Genomic DNA, 13,084 nt, shown 5'->3' with positions numbered 1-13,084 from the left:
TTGAAGATGTAATCTACCTGGGATTAGAAAAAGCCTGAAAGCTCCAGCCTGCTCCTTATGCCTCACTTGGACCACATCCTCCCTCGGCCCCCAACCCGCACCTTCCCAGTGTATCTCCCAGCCTTCTCCCACATCTTATAAAGCCTTACTGAAGTTTTTTCTTCTCTAACAAGCCTTCTCTGACAAGCTCTCCTCCCCACTGCCGGACCCCGATGCCGGCCCCCAATGTCCCCACCCCTCCAAACATGCATTTTATTTTCACTTCCAACTCACCCATGCACTTACTTTCACCCACTAAGCCCTGAAGCATTAATCCCCATTAAGTACATATCTTTTTACTCAGATTCTTCCCTTACCTGTATTGTATCATCTGGGTCCCCCTTATTATATGGATGCTGGACCTATAAGATAGGAAGAGAACTCTGTTAGAATTGCAGACAAGTGGGGACAGGTGTGCTAAGGTGGGTGAGTGAGGGTGGCATGCAACAGGTGTATTGCAGTCTACTCTGCCAAGCACTTAGTACAGTGCTCTGCAAGACCTCACGTACCATTGCTGGACTGCAGGAGCCAAATGCCCTTGAGAACTTCCACAGCCACAGCAGGAAGCTGGAGAACAAAGAGGCAGTTTGAGTGGCCAGGTAGCCTGGCGAGAGCATTAGGCCCTTCAACCCGGTACCCAACCCTGACCCCGAACCCAGGCATTAATGAGGTCGACGTCCGTGAGAATGATACCTCTACAGAACAGCCCCGCGTGGAGGGCCTTGGGGAAGTTTCCTGGCCCAGTAGAGCTCACATCTAGCAAGCCACAGAACACTTTAATCAGCATCACTCGAAACACTAGGCTCTTCCCCGCTCCTCCCCCCAACCCACCCTCCCAACTCCCTCAGAGGCAGTCAGTGTCAAGCACAGAGGGGTTCCAACGCTAGAGGTGCTGAGGATTTGCAGAGTGACCCTGTGGACAGGACTGTGGGTTCAGGCAAGAATGGCCCATCTACAGAATTAAGGGTCCGGGGTCTCCTCAGTCCCAAAGTCAAGTCAAACCGAGTCAGTTCCCTATGCAGAGCCTTAGCCCCAGTTGGTAAAACCAGTCACAGTACTGACAGTGACAAGCTCCTCTACACACCTTATCCTCCTCCTGCATTAACCCCTAGTCATCCACACATGGCCCCACCTTCCCTTAGAGATGGGACCATCTCTATATGTTGCCAACTTGTACTTCCCAAGCGCTTAATACAGTGCTCTGCACACAATCAGTACTCAATACATACGACTGAGTGAATGAATGAGTGAATGGAAGCTCAACTCCTGATTCTTCCACTCCATGGGGATCAGCTGTTCTGGGTCCTCACTGAAGGGGCAACAGTCTTCATGGCCAGGAAGGGTGCTGAGAAGCTTCTGGGAGGCAAACTCCAGCCAACTCCTTATGCCTCACTTGGACCACATCCACCCTCAACCCATCCCAAATATCCTCCCATCTGGCACTCCCACCTCCCACCTACCCAATCAATGTACCAGGGGTCTTCCACCTCTTTAAAATGCCTACTGAAGTTGTTTCTTCTTCAACAGGCCTTCTCTAACTAAAGTTTTCATCTCCCTAGCCCCTCCCCAAACATTTTACTTTCCCTTCCAGCTCACCAGTCCACTTAATCCCACCCCCTAAGCACTGAAACATTCACCCCACATCAATTAAGTACCTATTGTTTTACCCAGAATCTTCCCTTACCTGTACTGCATCATCTGGATCTGATCCCCCTCATTACACCGAGACTGGACCTGTAAGATTCAAAGAGAACTATGTCAGCATGCACAAGACAGGCCTATCTGAAGGTTTAAGGGAAAGCAACATCATAATGAGAACAGAGAAGTGGGGACAGGTGTGTTGAGGTGGTGAGGCAAGGCTGCAAGAAACATATCTGCTTAATCTGTTCTACTAGGCTCTCACAAGCAGTTAGTACAATACTCCTCCCAAAGGAAGATCTCAAATGCTGTTGATTGATTGCTGTAGCAAAGCGTCCCTTAGAACTTCCCCTGCCAGGGAGAGAAGTGGTAGAACAAAGAGGCAGTTTGAGTGCCCAGGAAGCCATCTAAGATGGAGTAGTGGCCCTTTTGCCCACTAACCACCCTTACCCAACGCAGGAATGAGTGAGGTCAGGGTAGAGCAAAGATACTCTCTCAGCACAACCCTACAGGCAAAATCTTGGGGAAATTACGTGGCCTTAAAGAACTCCCAGCTATCAAACCAGTAAGCAGATTCAAGGCTCCCAAATCATCAAAACCACCTTCCAAAAATCCCCTTATTCTCCCCAGCTCACCAAACCCAGCCCTTACAACGATTCAAAGACAACCAGCCTTGAATGGACTGGGGCCCCTGTAGGCTTATATAGGGCAGGGAGATGGTGGGGGCGGGGCGTGCATGCGTTAGTCACTAATTCCCCTGATTGGAAACAGCTGGGGTAGAGATCAGTTGTCCCTGAGGGAAGGTCCAGCTGCATCATTGGATGAGGGTATGGCTGCCAGAAGATAGAGTAGGGCAGGTAGGCCTTTCCAGATTGAGCACCCCCTTTTCCTCTGCTCCTCCTCCCCTCTCCACTGCCCTTACTCCCTCCCTCTGCTCTACCCACTGCCCCGTCGCACAGCTCTTGTGTATATTTGTACATATTTATTATTCTATTTATTTCGTTAATGATGTGTATTTGTCTATAATTCTATTGATCTACTCTGATGTTAGGGATGGCTGTCTACTTGATTTGTTTTGTTGTCTGTCTCCCCCTTCTAAATTGTGAGTCCATTGTCTGGTAGGGATTATCTCTATCTGTTGCCCAGTTGCCCTTTCCAAGTGCTTAGTACAGTGCTCTGCACACAGTAAGTGCCCAATAAATACAATCGAATGAATGAATAGGATAGGATGAAAGGGTCTGTCCAGAGAAACACTAATTCCAAACGCCTCTCCAGTCAGTCTCATCACCGGCCCGACCCCCACCCCCCTTTCCTGTCCCGTCTCAGTTCCCTCCTCACAACCCCCACAAGGAACCAAGGAACGGCCAGGAAATCCTGGCCCTTCCAATTAGACAGCCCACCACTCTCCCCACCTTCAGAGCCCTCTTAAAATCACTTCTCCACAGCGTGGATTAGTGGAGAGAACACGGGCTTGGGAGTCAGAGGACGCGGGTTTTAATCCCGGCTTCTCCACTTGTCTGTTGTGTGACCTTGGGGAAGCCACTTAACTTCTCTGTGCCTCAGTTACCTCATCAATAAAGTGGGGATTGAGATTAAGATTGTGAGCCCCATGTGGGACAACCCTTGTATCTACCCCAGCGCTTAGAACAGTGGTTGATGCAGAATAAGCGCTTAACAAATGCCAGAATTATTATCATTATTATTATCTCCTCTAAAAGGTCTTCCACAACTAACTTCTCATTTCCCCTATTTGTTCTCCCTTCCATGTGGCCTGTGCACTTGGATGCTAGCCCTCTAAGCACTTCTGTCTGTCTTCCCTTGTAGACTGCAAGCTTCTTAAGGACAGGGATTATGTCTATCAACTCTACTGCAGTGAACTTTCCCAAGCACTCAATACAGTGCTCTGCACAGAGTAAACACTCAATAGATACGATTGACCGATAACCATTAGATGGCGGCTCGGGCTACGGGAGGCCAGTGAGCCACCCCCATATCGCGACGATGGGCTCCGGTGGCTCGGTCTAGGGTGTGGCAGGGGGTTAGCAAAGGAAACCCCAGACCTATGGCCTAGACCCAGCCTTCCTGCTCCTGCCTGTATCCCCTCCTTTCTGGCCTCGAATCGGGGGAGTGTCATCATCACTGGCACGTGATGATGAAATGTTTTTCCGTGGTAAAACAATGTTTTTCCGGCTCTGGGAGTCAGAAGATCAGGGACTCTAATCCCAGCTCTGCCACATGTCTTCTGTGTGACCTTGGGCAAGTCACTTCACTTCTCTGTGCCTCAGTTCCCTCATCCGCAAACTGGGGACAAAGACTGTGGGCCCCAAAAGGGACAGGGACCGTGTCCAATGTGATTAGCTAGTTTCTGCCCAAGCAATTAGTACAGGGCCTGGCACAGAGCGAGCACAAAAAATTTCCATGAGTCACGGTGCCCGACAGCGTGCCGGAATCCCGGACAGGTGGGCCGAACACAGGTCGACACAGTTCTCATCTACCCCTCGATGGTTTCGGAGTCTATACGTGGCAAGGCCTACTGGACAGAGACCGGGCCTACTAGTCAGAAGGACCCGTGTTCTGACCCCAGTTCCACTACTTGTCAGCTGGGTGTCCTTGGGCAAGTCGCTTCACTTCTCTGTGCCTCAGTGACCTCGTCTGAAAAATGGGGAATAAGACTGTGAGCCCTATGGGGGAAAGGGACTCTGTCCAACCCGATTATCTTGTATCAACCCCAGCACTTAAGAACAGTGCCTCGCACATAGGAGGTGCTCAACAAATGCCATTCAAAACACAAAGTCAAGAAAAGGTCTTTCACCAGTTCCTCTTCTCCCTCCATCCCTTAGCTTGTATGGATCGCTTGAGGTTCTCTTCTGAGACCTTTTCCGTCTGACTTTACACTCACTCCCTCTGGGGAGCTCATTCACTTCCATGGCTTTAACTATCGCTGTTCCGGGTGAGATTTTTGGAAAATACCCCGGGCAATAGAGAGACCGGAGACAAAGGGACCGGTGAGGAGACCGATATGGTGGTCAAGCTGGGAAGGGACAATATTCCCCGGACTCGGTGGGCCGTCAGGAGATGACGTCTGCAAAATGTTTTGAGCTTCTCGTCAGAGGGCCATAAAATACAGCCAAAGCTTGAATACCCATATTAATGGTGAGAAGCAGAGTAGCCGAGAGGATAGAGCCTGGGCCCGAGAGTCAGAAGGACCTGGGGTCTAATCCCAGTTCCGCCACCTGTCTGCTGTGGGTCCTTGGGCAAGTCAATTCACTTCTCTGGGTTTAGGTTCCATCTCCTGGAAAATGGGGATTAAGGCCGTTAGCCCCATGTGGGGCATGGAAATGGAGATGGAAATGGAAAGTGACAGAGCAAATGGAGAAAGGAAAAGCTGTGAAGAACCAAATAGCATTATGGGACCTGCTTTTGGAAGGAAGAATCAAATTGCAGAAGGCCCTGCTCACCACCAACCAGCTTCCACAGCCAGAAACGTTCCCCATATTCAAGGACAAGGGAGGATCAGAGTTTGCCAGCATCCTGAAAAACAGTCACAAGGCACTATTGAGGTCTCTGGTGGATCTTCAGGGTGAACTGCTTTACCAGCATCCAGACACGAGGCACCTGGTAGGTGGGAAAAAACCCAAAGCAGAGAGTGAGGAGGAAATTTCCAGTGAAGGAGGAATTGCTTGCTGAGGAGGGACAGCAGCAGCAGCAGCAGCTGCAGAGGAAAGGGCCACCTAAGCGGAAGCAAGCTAGAGATGAGTGACTACCCCTGACTTCATGGCAAAACGCTTTGCCGATTTCACATCCTATCGTAACCGGACGCTGCAAAAATGGCACGACAAAACCAAACTGGCTTCTGGCAAGCTGGGAAAGGGTTTTGAGCCTTTGAGCGCCCAATCCTGACTCAGATAGACCATATTCCGATGGGCAAAGAGCGATTACTTCAGCGGATGCAGACTAAGCACTCTTTGTACCGTGTTCTTGGCAAGGCCGAGCCAGAACTCCAGCCTATCCCCGACAGCGTGCCAGGACAGCAGGAGATTTTGCCGCAGGATCCAGCCAATGCTCACTTGAAGGACCTGGATGAAGAGATCTTTGGTGATGATGACTTTTACCGCCAGCTTCTGCGAGAACTTATAGAACGGAAGACCAGTTCCTTGGATCCGAATGATCAGTTGGCCATGGGCGGGCAATGGCCGGCTATTCAGAAGTTACAGAGTAAAATTCACAGGATAGTGGATAGGAAAGCCAGCAAAGGAAGAAAACTCCGGTATCATGTCCTTAGTAAGCTGCTGAGCTTCATGGCACCTACTGACCACACTACAATGAACGATGATGCCAGGGTTTATGGTGCTGTGGCTCATGTCATTTTGACGCTTATCCTATCCTGCTTGGATTTCTGCGTCAGCCTCCTTGCTGACCTCCCAGCCGTCTGTCTCTCCCCACTACAGTCCATACTTCATTCTGCTACCTGGATCGGTTTTCTACAAAAACTTCCAGTGGTTACCCATCCACCTCTGCATCAAACAGAAACTCAATCAATCAATCAATCATATTTGAGTGCTTACTGTGTGCAGAGCACTGTACTAAGCACTTGGGAAGTAGAAGTTGGCAACATATAGAGACAGTCCCTACCGAACAGTGGGCTCACAGTCTAAAAGGGGGAGACAGAGAAGAAAACCAAACACACTAACAAAATGAAATAAATAGAATATAAATGTACAAGTAAAATTAATAGAGTAATAAATATGTACAAACATATATACATATATACAGGTGCTGTGGGGAAGGGAAGGAGGTAAGATGGGGGGATGAAGAGGTGGACGAGGGGAAGAGGAAGGAAGGGGCTCAGTCTGGGAAGGCCTCCTGGAGGAGGTGAGCTCTCAGTAGGGCCTTGAAGGGAGGAAGAGAACTAGCTTGGTGGATGGGCAGAGGGAGGGCATTCCAGGCCCGGGGGATGACATGGGCTGGGGGTCGATGGCGGGACAGGTGAGAACGAGGTACGGTGAGGAGATTAGCGGCAGAGGAGCGGAGGGTGTGGGGTGGGCTGTAAAAGGAGAGAAGAGAGGTGAGGTAGGAGGGGGTGAGGTGATGGAGAGCCTTGAAGCCCAGGGTGAGGAGTTTCTGCATGATGCGCAGATTGATTGGTAGCCACTGGAGAGTTTTGAGGAGGGGAGTAACATGCCCAGAGCGTTTCTGGACAAAGACAATCCAGGCAGCAGCATGAAGTATGGTTTGAAGGGGGGAGAGACACGAGGATGGGAGATCAGAGAGAAGGCTGATGCAGTAGTCCAGATGGGATAGGATGAGAGCTTGAACGAGCAGGGTAGCGGTATGGATGGAGAGGAAAGGGCGGATCTTGGCAATGTTGCGGAGCTGAGACCGGCAGGTTTTGGTGATGGCTTGGATGTGAGGGGTGAATGAGAGAGCGGAGTCAAGGATGACACCAAGTTTGCGGGCTTGTGAGACGGGAAGGATGGTAGTGCCGTCAACAGAGATGGGAAAGACAGGGAGAGGGCAGGGATTGGGAGGGAAGACAAGGAGTTCAGACTTGGAAATGTTGAGTTTTAGGTGGTGGGCAGACATCCAGATGGAGATGTCCTGAAGGCAGGAGGAAATGCGAGCCTGGAGAGAGGGGGAGAGAGCAGGGGCAGAGATGTAGATCTGGGTGTCATCAGCGTAGAGATGATAGTTGAAGCCGTGGGAGCGAATGAGGTCACCAAGGGAGTGAGTGTAGATCGAGAACAGAAGGGGACCAAGCACTGAACCTTGGGGGACCCCCACAGTAAGGGGATGGGATGGGGAGGAGGAGCCTGCAAAAGAGACTGAGAATGAACGACCGGAGAGATAAGAGGAGAACCAGGAGAGGACGGAGTCTGAAGTCAAGGTCAGGTAGCGTGTTGAGGGGAAGGGGGTGGTCCACAGTGTCGAAGGCAGCTGAGAGGTCGAGGAGGATTAGGACAGAGTATGAGCCGTTGGATTTGGCAAGCAGGAGGTCATTGGTAACCTTTGAGAGGGCAGTTTCCGTGGAATGTAGGGGACGGAAGCCAGACTGGAGGGGGTCGAGGAGAGAATTGCTGTTGAGGAATTCGAGGCAGCGTGTGTAGACAACTCGTTCAAGGGGTTTGGAAAGGAATGGTAGGAGGGATATGGGGCGATAACTAGAAGGTGAGGTGGGGTCAAGAGACGGTTTTTTTAGGATGGGAGAGACATGGGCATGTTTGAAGGCAGAAGGGAAGGAACCGGTGGAGAGTGAGCGGTTGAAGATGGATGTTAAGGAGGGGAGAAGGGATGGAGCAAGAGATTTCATGAGATGAGAGGGAAAGGGGTCAGAAGCACAGGTGGCCGGAGTAGCACTTGAGAGGAGGGAGGAGAGCTCCTCTGAGGATACTGCTGGGAAGGATGGGAGAGTAGCAAAGAGTGTTGAGAGCCGGGGGGTTGGAGAAGGGGGGGAAGTGACTTTGGGGAGGTCGGACCTGATGGATTTAATTTTGTTAATGAAGTAGGAGGCCAGACCGTTGGGGGTGAGGGAAGGAGGAGGGGGAGGAACCGGGGGCCTGAGAAGGGAGTTGAATGTACGGAAGAGCTGGCGGGGGTGATGGACACGGGTGTCAATGAGGGAGGAGAAATAGTTTTGTCTGGCAGAGGAGAGGGCTGAGTTAAGGCAGGAAAGGATAAACTTGAAGTGAACGAGGTTGGAATGGTGTTCAGACTTTCGCCAGCAGCGTTCGGCAGCTCGAGCATAAGAGCGAAGGAGGCGGACAGTGGCAGTGATCCAGGGCTGTGGGTTACTGGTACGAGAGTGGCGAAGGGAAAGGGGAGCGAGTGAGTCTAGCTGAGTAGAAAGGGTAGAGTTGAGAGCAGTAATCTGATCATCAAGACTGGGTAGAGAGGAGAGGGCGGCGAGGTGGGGTGTGAGGCGCTCCGAAAGATGGATGGGGTCAAGAGAGCGGAGATCTCTGTGAGGGAGTAATATGGATTTACAGGGGGAAGGAGTGTGAGTGAGGAGGCAGGTGAGAAGATTATGATCAGAGAGAGGGATTTTAGAGTTGGTGAGGGTGGACACAGTGCACCGACGGGAGATGATGAGGTCGAGGGTATGACCAAGTTGGTGAGTGGGTGAGGTGGGGTGGAGCAAGAGGTTGGCAGCGTCGAGGACAGATAGCAGGCGGGTGGCAGACCTTTGGCTTTAAAGCACTTTAAAGTGCCCACATCAGAGCAGAAGGGCCTGCTTTCTGGGGCCCCCTGAAGTGCCCAGAGATGGCTTCGCAGGCCAGCCACTTACTTGGATCCCGGAGGAGTTGGGCCGTGATGGACTTTCGCCATTAGAAACACCTCCGGTCGCATTGCTCCCGATCAGCGTGTCTGCCACGAGGCTGAGGCTCAGCTCCACCATCCCCGATTCTACCTGTGGGCACACAACAAGCTCAGCTTGACCGCTGCAGGGCCACCGCTCTGCCTGCGGGCACAGAGCACGGTCAGTGTCCCCACCACATGGCCACTGCTCTGACTGCGGGCACAGAGTACCGTCAGCATGCCCACCGCATGGCCACCGCTCTGCCTGCAGGCACAGAGCATGGTCAGTGTGCCCACCACATGGCCACACCAGTGGGCACAGAGTACAGTCAGTATGCCCACCAAATAGCCCTACCTCTCCCTGAGGGCACAGAGTGACCACCCACTGTCCCACCCCCACCCTGATCGCCTCAAGTTCTTTTGCCCATGAGTCCCCGTGAGGAAGGCCGGCTGGACACCCCAAAGACTCTGCATGTGGCCAGGGGGCCTCTGGGGTAGCCCCTGCAATGAGAAGCCCAGAGACTGAAGGGGTAAACTCAGGCATGGACTTCTCCCCAAGAGAAGAGCATAGTTTGGACGCTTAGGGTTTGCTGATGCCCGCTCACCCACCTTCCTGCAGAAGAAGTCAGGGGAGCCGGTGCCGACGGCCAGCTGCGCTGCGTATGTCAGGGTCTCCCGGACGGGGAGGTAGCCCAGAAAAGTGTACTCCTCCAACAGCGGTGGAGAGGACACTGAAGTCAGTCCAGCCCCACACTGAAGACCTGCAGCAGTTAGACTGTCCGGCCAGGACACCGCACTGCAGCGTTTACACCGCCTGGCCGGGATGCCTTCCTGCAGTGGACACTGCCCGGCCAGGGAGTTACATGGCAGTGCCTACACTGCACAGACGGCACACATGCCGTGGCACCTAGACTGCCTGCCCGGGAAACCACGCAGTAGCCATGCGGGTCCCCACCTGACAGGGCATAGGAGATGCAATCCTGAAACTGGTCGGGGCCCGGCCGGTGGCCGTTCACACACACGTCTCCCACCAGTGTCCCCTGCTGCCTCAGCCGCCCCGACGGCACGTCCGGCAGCGTGGTCCCCCCGGAACCTGTCGCGGGGGAGAGGGGAGGGATGGGAAAGCCAGGGAGGGAGGAGAGCCCTGAAGCGGGAGCCCGGACAGAAACGGCCCAAGTGCGGGAAGAGCTGGGGGGGGAAAGAGCTGGGGGAGCCGAGGGGTGGGCAGGACGGGGGCAGGGATGGCCCGGGGGGATGGGAAGAGTGGGGTCCAAGGAGACGGGCCCACAGACGCTGCCCGGAAGTGCCACTGACCCACTGCCCTCCCACCTCCGCAGCCCCAGCTGGGTCGCCGATGGCTGGGCCGCAGCAACAAAGCCAGGCTAGGCCTCTGCCTGAAAGGGGTCAGAGCCACTGGCCGGACCGGAGCCCCTGTTCGCCTGAGCTCCCCAGGACCCCCAGCATCTGCCCACTCTCTAGGTACGGCGAGACACCCTTCAGGATCTGCCGGGTCCACTTCTGCCCTCTGACCCCGGCGGCCCACCGAGGTCCGGCCCGCTTGCTGGAGAGGAAGGAACCCGTGACGACGGCAACGCCGGGGCAGGGCACATGGGGTAGCAGCGGGCAGGGGGTGGGAAGGGGCAGGAGGGGCTGGAGCTGAGAGAGAAGCAGGAGGGGGTAGGGGTCAGGGCTTCCCAGGGGGTCAGGGAGCGTCAAAGGACTTGGGAATGCTAGAGGGCCGGGAGTGGGCGGGGATGGGATCAGGGGATACCCAGGGGATCAGAAAGGGTCGTGGGGTTCAGGAGGGGACTTGAGGGAGATCAGGAGGGAGTGGGAGGGCCAGGAAGTGGCAGGGAGGCAGGGGATGCTGAGGGGGAGAGGAGGGGTCACGGAGTGCAGTGGGAGGGCAGGAGGGGTCACAGAGTGCAGGGGGAGGGCAGGAGGGGTCAGGAAGTCCTGATCTGTCTCCAGGTTTGGTTTTGTTTTCTGTCTCCCCCTTCTAGACCATGAGCCCACTGTTCGGTAGGGACCGTCTCTATATGTTGCCGGCTTGTACTTCCCAAGCGTTTAGTCCAGTGCTCTGCACACAGTAAGCGCTCAATAAATACGACTGAATGAATGAAAGTGGCAGAGCCGGGATTTAAACCGATGACCTCTGACGTCAAAGCCTGGGCTCTTTCTGCTGAGCCACACTGCTTCCCTACTTCCCAAGCGCTTAGTACAGTGCTCTGCCCACAGTAAGCGCTCAATAAATACGACGGAATGAATGTTCTAAGCGCTGGGGGGTTACAAGGTGATCAGGTTGCCCCCCGCCGGGGCTCACAGTCTTCATCCCTATTTTACAGATGGAACTGAGGCCCAGACAACTGAAGTGACTTGCCCAAGGTCACACAGCTGACAAGCGGCGGAGGCGGGATTTGAACCCCTGACCTCTGACTCCAAAGCCCGGGCTCTTGCCACTGAACCACACTGCTTCTCTATACTCTACTAAACTATAGTGTAATATACTATATACTATCCTATGCCCAAGCGCATAGTACAGTGCTCTACACACTGTAAGCGCTCAATACATAAATACGATTGAATGAATGAATGAACGATACAGTTCCCAAAGCTATATCTTCAGCCCTAGAGAGCGCGGCGGTTTAGCAGCCGAAGCCCGGGAAGGGGGGAGAAGGGCGGGAGCTCTGCGCATGCGCGTGCGGAGCCCGTGTGGGGAAGAGGAGCGGGGCGCATGCGCAGTCGGAACCTCGGCGAGGGGAAGAGGGGGCCCCGCCCTGGAGAGGACGGAGCATGCGCAGTCGGAGTGCGCCACGAGGGTGGGGGGAGGAGGGAGGCCCGTCCTGGAGAGCGCGGCGCATGCGCAGTCGGAGCCCGGGCGAGAGGGGGGGAAGGGGGCCCCGCCCTGGAGAGCGTAGCGCATGCGCAGTCAGAGCCCGGGCGAGGGAGGGGGGAGGGGGGAGGGGGGAAGGGGGCCCGCCTGGGAGAGCGCTGCACATGCGCAGTCGGACCGCGCCCGCGCTCACTATTTACGGAGCTTACTGTGTTGCCAACTTGTAATAATAATAATATTGATGGCATTTATTAAGCGCTTACTATGTGCAAATCACTGTTCTAAGCGCTGGGGAATTTACAAGGTGATCAGGTTGTCCCACGTGGGGCTCACGGTCTTAATCCCCATTTTACAGAGGAGGTAACTGAGGCCCAGAGAAGTGAAGTGACTTGCCCAAAGTCACACAGCTGACAAGTGGCAGAGCCGGGATTTGAACCGATGACCTCTGACTTCAAAGCCCGGGCTCTTTCCGCTGAGCCACATTGCTTCCCTACTTCCCAAGCGCTTAGTACAGTGCTCTGCACACAGTAAGCGCTCAACAAATACGACAGAATGAACGAATGAATGAAGCACTGTTCTAAGCGATGGGGGGGTTACAAGGTGATCAGGTTGCCCCCCGAGGGGCTCACAGTCTTCATCCCCATTTTACAGATGGAACTGAGGCCCAGAGAAGTGAACTGACTTGCCCAAGGTCACACAGCTGACAAGTGGTGGAGCGGGATTCGAACTCCTGACGTCTGACTCCAAAGCCCGGGCTCTTGCCACTGAACCACACTGCTTCTCTATACTCTACTATACTATAGGGTAATATACTATATACTATCCTATTCCCGAGCACTCAGTACAGTGCTCTACACACAGTAAGCGCTCAATAAATATGAATGAATGAATGAACGATACAATCCCCAAAGCTGTATCAGTGAAGTGCTTTACCCAAGGTCACACAGCAGGTATAGTAATAATAATAATAATAATAATAATGATAGTGACGGCATTTGTTAAGTGCTTACTATGTGGCAGGAACCGTACTAAGTGCTGGGGTGGATACAAGCAAATTGAGTTGGACACAGTCCCTGTCCCAGGTGGGGCTCACAATCTCAATCCTCATTTTACAGACGAGGGAACGGAGGCCCAGAGAAGTGAAGTGACTTGCCCAAGGTCACCCAGCAGACAAGTGTTGGAGTCAGGATGTTAACCCAGGTCCTCTGCCTTTCAGGTCCCCGCTCTTTCCACTAGGTCATAAGTCAGTCAGTCAATCAATCAATCAATCAATCCACAGAA

At 53.6% G+C, this 13,084-nt stretch overlaps 1 pseudogene; it reads left to right on the top strand.

The window, feature by feature from the left end:
* The first annotated feature begins 4,962 nt into the window (after nt 1-4,962).
* On the top strand, nt 4,963-9,054 carry LOC119932065 (annotated as a pseudogene).
* The last annotated feature ends 4,030 nt before the right edge of the window (nt 9,055-13,084 follow it).

The sequence above is a fragment of the Tachyglossus aculeatus genome, chromosome 9 (genome assembly GCF_015852505.1).
Source record: "Tachyglossus aculeatus isolate mTacAcu1 chromosome 9, mTacAcu1.pri, whole genome shotgun sequence".
Lineage (NCBI taxonomy): Eukaryota > Metazoa > Chordata > Mammalia > Monotremata > Tachyglossidae > Tachyglossus > Tachyglossus aculeatus.
This window is presented reverse-complemented; position numbering and strand designations above follow the sequence as displayed.